Genomic DNA, 10,991 nt, shown 5'->3' on the forward strand with positions numbered 1-10,991 from the left:
TCCAATTTGCACCTTCCAACTTTGTTCTGTTCAGGAAGGAAATGGCTACAAAGGGGGGAGCCTGGGACATGAGCAGGGGCAGCCACAATTCCAGAAGCCTGAGACCAGTAATCAGCAGCTTCCTTGCCTGGGTGATAATCTCTGGCATCCTGGCCCCTGAGTGCCAGACAGGTAGCCATTCCAGAAACAATAGTAAACCTAACCTCAGTTTATTAGGATCTTGGTCAAGACAAAGGGGTGTGATTAACTTGACCAGAGAACAGGGACATGTACATACTGTGGTACTTCTGGATATGAGCGGGATCCGTTCCAGAGCCCCATTTGCATCCTGAGTAGAACGTAACACGCGACTACACGAGTGTGCATGCATGGGTTGTGTTTTGAGCGCATTTTAAGCGCATACGCAAGCGGTGAAACCCAGAAGTAACGCGTTCCATTACTTCCAGGTCGCCGTGGAACGTAACCTGAAAACGCTCAACCTGAAGCATATTCAACCCAAGGTATGACTGTACTACTCATCTCTTACTTAATGGGTGTGAAGTGGAGGTCAAGGGAAGGATGAAGGTAAACCTAATGTTCAGGTTTTTGCCAGGAAACCCTTTCCAGATTATGACATAGCTGTGATGTACTTATGATGTATGTATGAAGCTTCACTAAGGGTGTTGTGGGTAAAAGGGGAAACATGTGAAAAAGGGAGCCATCCTTTGTTCTGGGCTTCCTCCTGCTTTTTCCTTGTGGTAGTTTGAAGCCTACAGCCGGCTGTTTTGCTCCTATATTCTTGGCTGGTATCTTTGTTTGGCAATCCAGGTGAGCCTGGAAGATTTTCCTATAACAGTCATGTACTCTGAAAACATTGAAGAGAAATCCTCAGCTATCAAGAGAACATTCCCCAATATTTTGTGTGGAAGAACATTCTATCACTTGAGCCTCCACCTAGAATTTGAAGTACTAAAACCCAGATATGGATTTATCATCTCAGCGAGAATTAGGCCAGAGAGATGGGTGAGAAAGTGTCAGTCAAGAGAAAGAGATGTCAATCTCTTGCAGCAAAACCAGCAAAACTTATGCGGCAACTTAGAGTTGCCAAGGGATTTGTAGTGCACTAGGTAACCCTTGGGGGGGGGGGCAGAGTTGTGTGTGTTGGAATCAACTTGTCCGAATATTAACTACAGGCCTCTGGTCATTATAGAGTGATATTAAAAAAACCAAAATCCTATATAAAGTGGTCAAGATATGGTTTTGGGGGGTCCCAGATTCTAAAATATGTACAAAGTGCAGCATAAATGATACAGTAATCAGTGCAGGTGTAAAACTGTTTGAAATGGATTGAAATTTTCTTTCCCCATCTTTAAGGTTCATCCTTACAACCACCAAAAATCAATGAGAATTACAGATGAATGAGAAGATGAAAATCTGTTCCAATGAGTCACCTTCCTGTTACACATTTCTTGCTGGCGGCAGAAGCTATGTGAGAGCTATCTTCTCTTCTGAAGCTCAATTATGAACTAAACCAAGCTATACCCTTTGAATAAAGTCCCACCATGATAAGCCAAAACACTATGTAGCATCCACTCTCCCAAAAGTAATTCAGACAAGGAACACAACATCAATTTCTGTAAACAGTAGGTACTTTTGATATGGCTTGTCATGTACAGCTTGTCATGGTACCATCGCTATAAAACCATTCCTATAAAAACCTTGTCAAATGCAATAAATCATCAGGCCTTCTGCTTCCCAAACATCTTTTAATCTCATAAACTTGGAGCTCTTCTATGGAGTGCCTGGGTTATAAATGCATTTAAAGATAATAGGCAGCTTGTTTCATGCTCTGAGTTCCAAAGGAGAACAGGTTTTAATGGGGCAAGGAAGAAAAACAAAGTTTTCTAATACCACCCATCCATCAAAACCTCCTCGCTGCTTAAGGGAAGCCATCAGGGCATGTGTGAAAAACAGTTTATGGCTTGAAGGAAGTTCTGGTGGCATTCCGCCCCCCTCTATAATCAGACTTTTCATCCCACTATGCAACATGCAGGAATTTTACTGTTCATCATCCATAGATCAAAATCATCTTCATATCAAAAGATAACTTCAAAATAGTCCCAAGGCACAAGAAAACAGGGATACAACCCAAGAATACAAAATACAATCTATTTTATTTCATTGTGTATTAAGAGAAGCTTTCCCCAGCTTACATACCTAGCATTACATTTTAAAAGCCTACATTCAGAGAATATATGAAAGTGAGTGGGGTTTTTTTATCAATTAAAAAACAAAGTAGGAGATCATTGATGTCAAAGGCTGTGAGATAAGACAGTACAGTACACTTCATCCTCTAAACAATATGAGGCAGTTGTTATATCTAGAAAGAAGGAGAGCCTATAAAGAGACATTCTCAGAAGCTGCCTCTGTGATGTCATAGTTGTGTTCGATCAGCCAAAGCTCTCTGTAGCATCCAATCTACCAAAAGAGAATTCAGACAAGAAACACAGCCTCCGTTTTCTAAATAAATGGCAGCTATTTTTGACAAAACTACTCAGGTATATTTTGTTCATGCTAGATTAGCATTCTTAATGTTATTTTAGGCTTCTGTTCCTTAAACATGAGGAGGAAGTGTGCACAATCTAAACAGAAGGTAAGCCCAGGGCATAAACTTCAGGCATATGAGCAGAGCTAAAGCCACAAAAATCTTCAGTGAAGGGAAGCTAGTTTGAGACACAGAGACTGGCCCAAGGTGAGTTTCATGGCGGAGAGGGGATTTAAAGCTAAGTGTCCCTGCTTTTAGTTCATCCCTCTAACCACTACACCACACTGAAAATGAAGCATTTCAAAGTCCCCCTGAGTTCACTGAGAGAGTTGAGCACATGGTTCACAGTGCCTGACTCTGGCTGGATTGTTATCAGGGAGCCATGAGGATAAGCCATGAAACTCAGGAACTACTCTAGATTTATCTAGGGAAAACCCAGCATTTTTCTTCCATGCAGATATTACATTGCAAAGCTATTATGCATTTGAGGGCGAGTAGCTTTATAGTAACTTTTTAAAAAGAGAGAGATAGCTTTATTATTATCTTCAGGAAACGTTCCGTGGCCTCTGCACAATGCCATGCATGCCCACATGTGCCAACTGTTACTTGGCCAGCCTTTACAGAGTGAAGGGCAATGTGCCAGTCATACAATTAACTTTCTACTCGCTAGTCCCAGAGCTCATAAACACCTCAGGCCTGCAGGCTCACACTGACTGTCAACACCACATAATTGTAAGCCAGCGTTATTAAGGGGCCAGACAAACTGAAAAGTATGTGCTGCATTTAGTACTTTTCAGGGCTTCAGTCTTAATTAAAACCAAGTTTCTGCTGGCATGAACTCAGTGCTTTTTTTCTTTAAAAAATGTTTAGGGGTACTCTCATTTTCCTACTCATATTGAAATACTGCCCCTCAATGAGGCGAAGCTTAGATTCACAAAATGTTTAGGGGTATATGTATCCCTGCACCCCCCAGAAAAAAGCACTGCATGCACTTACCTAAAAGACTGTCAAACATTACCCATATAAACAAAAAATAAAAAATTGATATTGACCCTTCCCATTGTGTGTTGGAGGGAGAACCCACACATCTCCATCATCAGAGTCGTCATAGTGATCCATAACTAAAAGTAGAAGTCAGCAAATGTGTTCTCTTTTTTGCTCTACAAAACATGCCTACTATTTTGCAAATGAAATGAAATTGTCATCTCATCTGTCCTCCCAGTTGAACGACGTGGCCCAGGGAGAGAGGAAAAAATAGTGGAAGTGAACAGCTGGCTTCGCAAATGGTGTAAACAGGAACGGTTTGGATTCTTAGATCACGGACTGCAGTTTCTTGAAGATGGACTTCTGGCAAGTGATGGGCTGCACTTCACAACGGTTGGGAGAAATGTTTTTGCCAAAAATCTCAGAAACCTCATCAGGAGGGCTTTAAACTGACTAATGTGGGGGAGGGAGACAGTGCTCCTGAAGGTAGGAGTCTATCAATTAATGAAGATGATCATCCAAATGCCATAGACCAAATGGAGCAAACAGCACGCAGACCTAGTGGTGGGAGGAAAAAATCCTTAAATAAGAGACACGGGGGAATGATTAATGGACTTCAATGTCTGTACACTAATGCGCAAAGCATGGGAAATAAACAAGATGAGCTTGAGCTCTTGGTACAGCAAACTAAATATGACATAATAGGCATCACTGAAACCTGGTGGGATAAGTCCCACGATTGGAATGTAATAATGGAGGGATACAATCTATTTCAGAGAAACAGACCAGACAAGAAAGGAGGAGGAGTGGCGTTATATGTCAGGGATGTGTATACCTGTGAAGAGATCCAAGATTTAGAACCTCAAAGCCAAAGTGAGAGCATTTGGGTCAAGATTAAGGGAGAGAAGAATAACAGTGACCTCATTGTGGGAGTTTACTATAGATCCCCTAAGTCACTAGAAAGCCTGGTAGAACCTCCTCCTTCTCCAAGAGCCAGGCGATCCCTTCCTCTCTTAGAGCAAAAGGCCAAACAGAGACAGAAATATTCTGTTGCCGGCCACCATAGCCAAAGAATGCACCTAGGGCGTGGTTGCAGGCTCCACCCCAGTATTCTGACACCTGCGAGCACGCAAGGAGATGCACAGTGCAGACATGCATCAGATTGTATTTATTTATATTTAGAAAAACATTTCTCTATCGCCAAATCGTAAACTATCAGGGCAGTGTATAAAATGCCACTATGAACGTACACAATACAAATACTCAGTAAAGTGACTGGCTAATAAATTTAAACAGCTTCAAAGGCCTGTCAACATGCAAAACTAAATGCCGGACTTCTAGTGCTAGATGTCACAGTCCCCCACTCCACCCCTCTAAGTGCATTCGTGGAATGTCTGGAAACCCAGCTCTGCTTTGGGAAAGGGCTTTTGTCAGCAAAGAATCACAGTGATTCCAAAGCTTTGGAGGCAGACAAAATGAGCATGTATTTTATTTTATTTTATTTTAATAAGATATTTATTAAGATTTTCAAAATATTACAAAATAAAAATAGAAAACAGAAAAATACAAAATAAAAATAATTAAAAACAACTCAGTCTTTCCATTACTTATTTTTCATTAGCTTGTTTCCCGGACCTCCTCACGCCTCCCTTTTTTGTATTCCAATTCAGTTTGTTGGTTCAGCAAATCCTTCCTCTCTTTGTTTATCCTAGTCTTTAATCTTAAAATATTGTAACATTAAATCTTTACCTATTAGTAATCCATTTTTCATATTCCCTTATAGTGTTGCAGCTAAAAACCACTTAGTTTCTATCCAACATCATTCTAACATTCATTAATTTTACAATATTTCTGTAAATAGTCTTTGAATTTGAAGCGGACACGGAGCAATGGATCCAAACTACAAGAAAGAAGATTCCACCTAAACATTCGGAAGAACTTTCTGACAGTAAGAGCTGTTCGACAGTGGAATTTGCTGCCAAGGAGTGTGGTGGAGTCTCCTTCTTTGGAGGTCTTTAAGCAGAGGCTTGACAACCATATGTCAGGAGTGCTCTGATGGTGTTTCCTGCTTGGCAGGGGGTTGGACTCGATGGCCCTTGTGGTCTATTCCAACTCCATGATTCTATGATTCTATGAATTTCTTCCAATCTTCTTCCACCACTCTTCTCCCTGGTCTCGGATTCTGCCAGTCATTTCCGCCAGTTCCATATAATCAATCACCTTCATCTGCCATTCTTCCAGAGTGGGTAAATCTTGTGTCTTCCAATACTTTGCAATGAGTATTCTTGCTGCTGTTGTAGCATACATGAAAAAAGTTCTATCCTTCTTTGGCACCAATTGGCCGACTATGCCCAGGAGAAAGGCCTCTGGTTTCTTCAAGAAAGTATATTTAAATACTTTTTTCAATTCATTATAGATCATCTCCCAGAAAGACTTAATCTTTGGGCACGTCCACCAAAGGTGAAAGAATGTACCTTCAGTTTCTTTACATTTCCAACATTTATTATCGGGCAAATGATAGATTTTTGCAAGTTTGACTGGGGTCATGTACCACCTGTATACCATTTTCTTAATATTCTCTCTTAAGGCATTACATGCCGTAAACTTCATACCTGTGGTCCATAACTGTTCCCAGTCAGCCATCATTATATTATGTCCAACATCTTGTGCCCATTTAATCATAACAGATTTCACCGTTTCATCCTGAGTATTCCATTTCAACAGCAGATTGTACATCCTTGACAAAATCTTAGTTTTGGGTTCTAACAGTTCTGTTTCTAATTTTGATTTTTCCACCTGGAAACCAATTTTCTTGTCCGAATTATATGCCTCCATTATCTGATAATAATGAAGCCAGTCTCGCACTTTATTTTTTAGTTTCTCAAAACTCTGCAATGACAAAATGAGCATGTAAACTCGGCTCACCTTTACCTTTCTCCGCAGCAATTCAAAGAGGCACCAGCTAGACTCTAACTTTGATTTACTTTCAGTGAAACTGGCTCTAAAAGTGTGTGCAGCTTTGAGGACGAGGACTGAATAAACCAAGGGAACTCCACTGAGGCTGATTTCATTCCTCCTCTGGGTCCCGCTACCAATTATGTTTCTCGTAAGATCTAGTCCTAACAATTTTTCTAAGCAAGCGAGTAATTTCACTTGCAGGAATATTGCCACTACATGAGCCATAGAGAAAGGAGCCAAGAGGGATAGAAGGAGGGATGTTGCATGGAAGAGAACATCAGCCACACTCCTTTTTCCCAAGACTCCTCACTCCCCCTTACCACTTGAATGCTTTTTTTCCTGTCTGGAGTGTGTCCATCAACTCTGATAATGTCTCTTGCCTACCTGGATGGAGGTAAATGAGGGGCGGGTATGTATAAATATCCAGGGATTTGCATGCCTGGAATGTGGGTAAAGCAGTGATTAGGGGATATTTTATAAAACAAGGTATAAAAATAAAAACGGAAAGTGAATAGGAAAAAATAAAACTAATGGAAGAAATAAGGGGAAAAGAACAAATTAAACAATCAAATAATGAAACAACTAAAAAAGAAATTAGGTTATTACAAACAGAATACATGTCCAAAATAGAACAGAAAGTAGAGTGGAATGTGAAAATGTGGAAGCAAAATAATTTTGAATTTACAAACAAACCCAAAAAATATTTGGCGTGGCAATTGAGAAAGAGGCAAAATCAAAGAGAAATAAATAGAATAAAAATAGGAGAGAAAATCCTAGATGATCCAAAAGTAATAATGCAAAAATTCAAGAAATATTATGAAGACCTATATAAGAAAGATATACATGCAGAAATAAAAGTGGATAACTTCCTACATCAACAAAGGATCCCAGAAATAAACAAAGAAAAATTACAAATCGTAGACTCTTCAATAACAACATCAGAAATTAAAAATGCAATTAAAAAACTAAAATCAGGGAAAGCACCCGGTCCTGATGGACTCCCAGAAGAATTCTATAAAAAAATGGAGGAAAGTCTAATAGCTCCACTGGCTGAAATAAGGAATAATATTCTAAATAAAGGGAAAATCCCAGATACATTGAAAGAAGCATACGTAACATTAATACCAAAACCAGGAGGAGACCTGGAGCAACTATCCAGTTACAGGCCAATATCGTTGTTAAACTGTGATTACAAACTTTTTGCCAATATATTGGCACAAAGGCTCAAAGAGGCCATTAAGGAAATAATACACCCAAATCAGTCAAGATTTGTCCCTGGAAGACAAATCTCGGCTAACACTAGAAATATTGTAGATGTTATTGAATACTTAGAAGTTAAAAAATATGGAAAGCTAATGAGCCTGAAGATAAATTACCAAAAAATGAAGTTATTGACCAAAAACGTAACACAAGAAAAGAAAATTGAATTACAGGAAAAAACAGGCTTGGAAATTAAAAACAAAGTAAAATATCTTGGATTGTGGATCACAAATAAAAACATAAATCTTTACGAAGATAACTATATTTATACATGGAAGGAAATAAAGAAAGATATGGAAAAATGGACTGTAGAGCTTGTAAAAAAGCCAAAGTGTAGACCACCAATTACCCAAGGTCTCAAAGAGTGACCAAGAGACTTCCAGGTTAGCGCCTCCGGCAATGGCGGATCTGCTTCATGGAAATCAGGGTCTGGACCGCCACGGCGAGGCGGAGACCCATTGAAAACCACAGGCGGGAGAAGCCTGTGGACGTGGGATTCGGCTGGCACCTTTTGCGCCTCCCCTACTCGCGGGGAAACCCAGTTTCGGGGATCCGGAGCGACATGGGGTGAGTGGCACGGTGCTTCGAATCGACTGCTTTTTTCACAAAGTGAAGCCGCATTGGTGTTGCCGGAGAGCGCTGACTTTTTCCTGTGGACAATTGGACTTTAAACAACTACCCGTGAGTAGAACGGAAAATTGGATTACTAAACATCTTTAATTTGGTACCGAAGCGGGAAGGTTCCAAACAGGAAGTGCGCCTTCCGCTTTTGTAAATAGATTGAAGCAAAGACATTGCAAGCTAAAGTCTGGAAAGTCTTTTGTAAAGGATTAAATCTCCATCGGCTAAAATTACTAAACCCCCCTTGGAAGCAGGAGAAGAGGGGGAAAGTTTAGATTGTTTAAGCCTGCAGGAGAGAGAGTGAAGAAAGATAAATTACCACCATTTTGAACCTGGGAACGGGCTGCCAGGGAGCGACGTATTGGGAAAGTTCATTGACTGTGAATAAAATGTATGTTGACAGATAGTTAAACAAGAGAAACATATTGATTCCAATGTTTCCTTTTGCACTTGAAAGGAGCAAAATATCTGAAAATCGAAATTAACATTGTTAACTTTGTTGCTGGACCTGCTTTTAAAAGGACAGATACAAATAGAAATTGTTTCCCCTAGAGGGAGCTTTTGAAACTGTTACAGGAGTGGAGCTGGGGAATTCTCCAGCTGCAGAGATTAAAGACCGTGAGAATTAGACATTGACCTTGGGCAAGAATGTGGACAGAAGAAGCCTTAGTGATTGCTTTTTGCAAAACAAGTGCCTTATTAGAACAGCTTCATGAGAAGATAGATGCGATGACTACTAGCATTGACAATTTTGGACAAAAAAGGATTGATTTGGGACAAAAAGTGAATACTTATAAAGAAACTACTCAGGAACCGACCCAGGAATCTGCTTTGACATGGCAAGCTGTGGAGAAGACAAAGGAGGTTGTTGTTGAACCTCAAGTAATACAGGTGGAGAGAGCCTCGGCCTTGTATGAGCATAAGCTGTTGTTTTTGAAGACCGAATCTGGAGAAAGCCAGATTTGGAGAGATGGAGTCCCGCTTGGATTGGAGAAGGAAAGTTGGAAAGATCCCCTTATGCAGGGATGTTTTGGCCTTTGGGATCTGCTTTTGGGCCAGGGGGAGATTGGAGTGGCAGGGGCCTTTAACTTTGGAGGGACTTTGAAACATGTTTTGAAATATTTTTTGGATTTTGGCCCTGTCTATGGAGAATGGGCTGACCTGTCGAGAAGGGATAAAGACATTGTTAGGTTGGAGTCTCCCCGAGATCTACTCCTCAGTGACAAAGGAAGGAAATTAAGAACAAGATCAGCAGAAGACAAAGTAAAGTGTAGGTATAAAAATGAAGAAGATTTGCAGAAGGGGCATGGAAAAGAGTTAAGAGCCTCGGATAGGAGATCACCAGGTTGATGGACTAGATGGAACGGATAGAAAAGACTGACAGAACCCGAGACCAGGGAGAAGAGACGGTGGATGAAGATTGGAAGAAAGTTTAAAAATTTATTTAGAGGAATACTGTAAAATTAATGAGTGTTAGAAAAATGTTGGAATGAAACTATATGGCTTTAGTAGAAATGTTATAAGGAGTTATGTACAAATAAGTTTTAGGGTTTTTATGGTAAGATAAGGTTAAAATAAATTAAGACAATTAAATGACAGAAAATAGTGAAAGATGGAAAGGATTTGCTAAAATAATTAATAACTAGAATACAAAAAAGGGAGGTGTGAGGAGGTCGATGAAACAAGTTAATGAAAGACAAAAATATGGAAATATTGGATCTGTTTTTAATTTTTTCGCTTTTGTTTTTGGTCTTAATGTATTGTGTGTTTTGTTCTTTTTTTTCTTTTTTATATGCTTTGACTTGTATTGTTTAATCTCTCCCCCCCACTTTTTTCTGTAATTCTAAACTTTCAATAAATATCATTTAAAAAAACCAAAGAGTGACCAAGAAAGCCTTTGAGCTTGTGCATGCGGATCTTTGATGTCCGATGCCAGTGGCTAGCTTGGGTAATTCCAGATACATTCTGTGTCTCACGGATGATTTCTTGAGGGTGGGGTGGATGATCACACTCTGAGATAAAGGGCAAGGAGCCAGGGAGACCAAAGAGTGGCTGGTGGCAGTAGAACTGGAGTTTGACACACGTGTCAAAGCGTTTCAGACAGACAGAGGGTCGGAGTTTATGGCCTCTAGCCTGCAAAACTTCTTCCGTGCGAAGGGTATTCAGCACAGGAAGACAGTGCCTTATTCCCTGCAACAAAATGGAGTTGCGGAGCGCAGGGATCGAACCCTGCAAGAGGCCATGGAGGCTCTTCTGCTCAATTCAGGGCTGCCCAAATGCTATTGGGCCGAGGCTGTGAAGGCAGTGTCGTTCACGTTGAACAGGACATATAATTCTGTGGTTGGGAACACGCCCTATTTCATGCTCCGTGGAAGGAAACCCAAGGTGCACTACTTTCGTACCTTTGGGGCGGAGGCTTGGGTATTGATTCCCAAACAGCAGCGCAGGAAAGGTGGCCCTAGATCACGCAAAATGATTTTCTGTGGATACGAACCAGGGTCAAAAGCCTGGAGGTTTACGTATCCAAGTGGAGATCGCTCACATGTGCTAATCAGCAGGAATGCTGAATTTTGTGAGCAGGCTGGTTGGGACAGGATTCACGGAACCCCCGAGGTGCTCACAGTTTTGTTTAGAGGTTCAGAGG

At 40.6% G+C, this 10,991-nt stretch overlaps 1 long non-coding RNA gene across 1 annotated transcript; it reads left to right on the top strand.

Moving 5' to 3' along the window:
• Positions 1-679: 679 nt before the first annotated feature.
• Positions 680-2,529, top strand: LOC309520056. Its single transcript, XR_014214137.1, has 2 exons — positions 680-807; positions 1,354-2,529. It is a non-coding gene; the product is annotated as an uncharacterized lncRNA (long non-coding RNA).
• Positions 2,530-10,991: the final 8,462 nt, after the last annotated feature.

The sequence above is a fragment of the Podarcis vaucheri genome (assembly GCF_965113315.1).
Source record: "Podarcis vaucheri genome assembly, chromosome: 1".
NCBI classification, from domain to species: Eukaryota; Metazoa; Chordata; class Lepidosauria; order Squamata; family Lacertidae; genus Podarcis; species Podarcis vaucheri.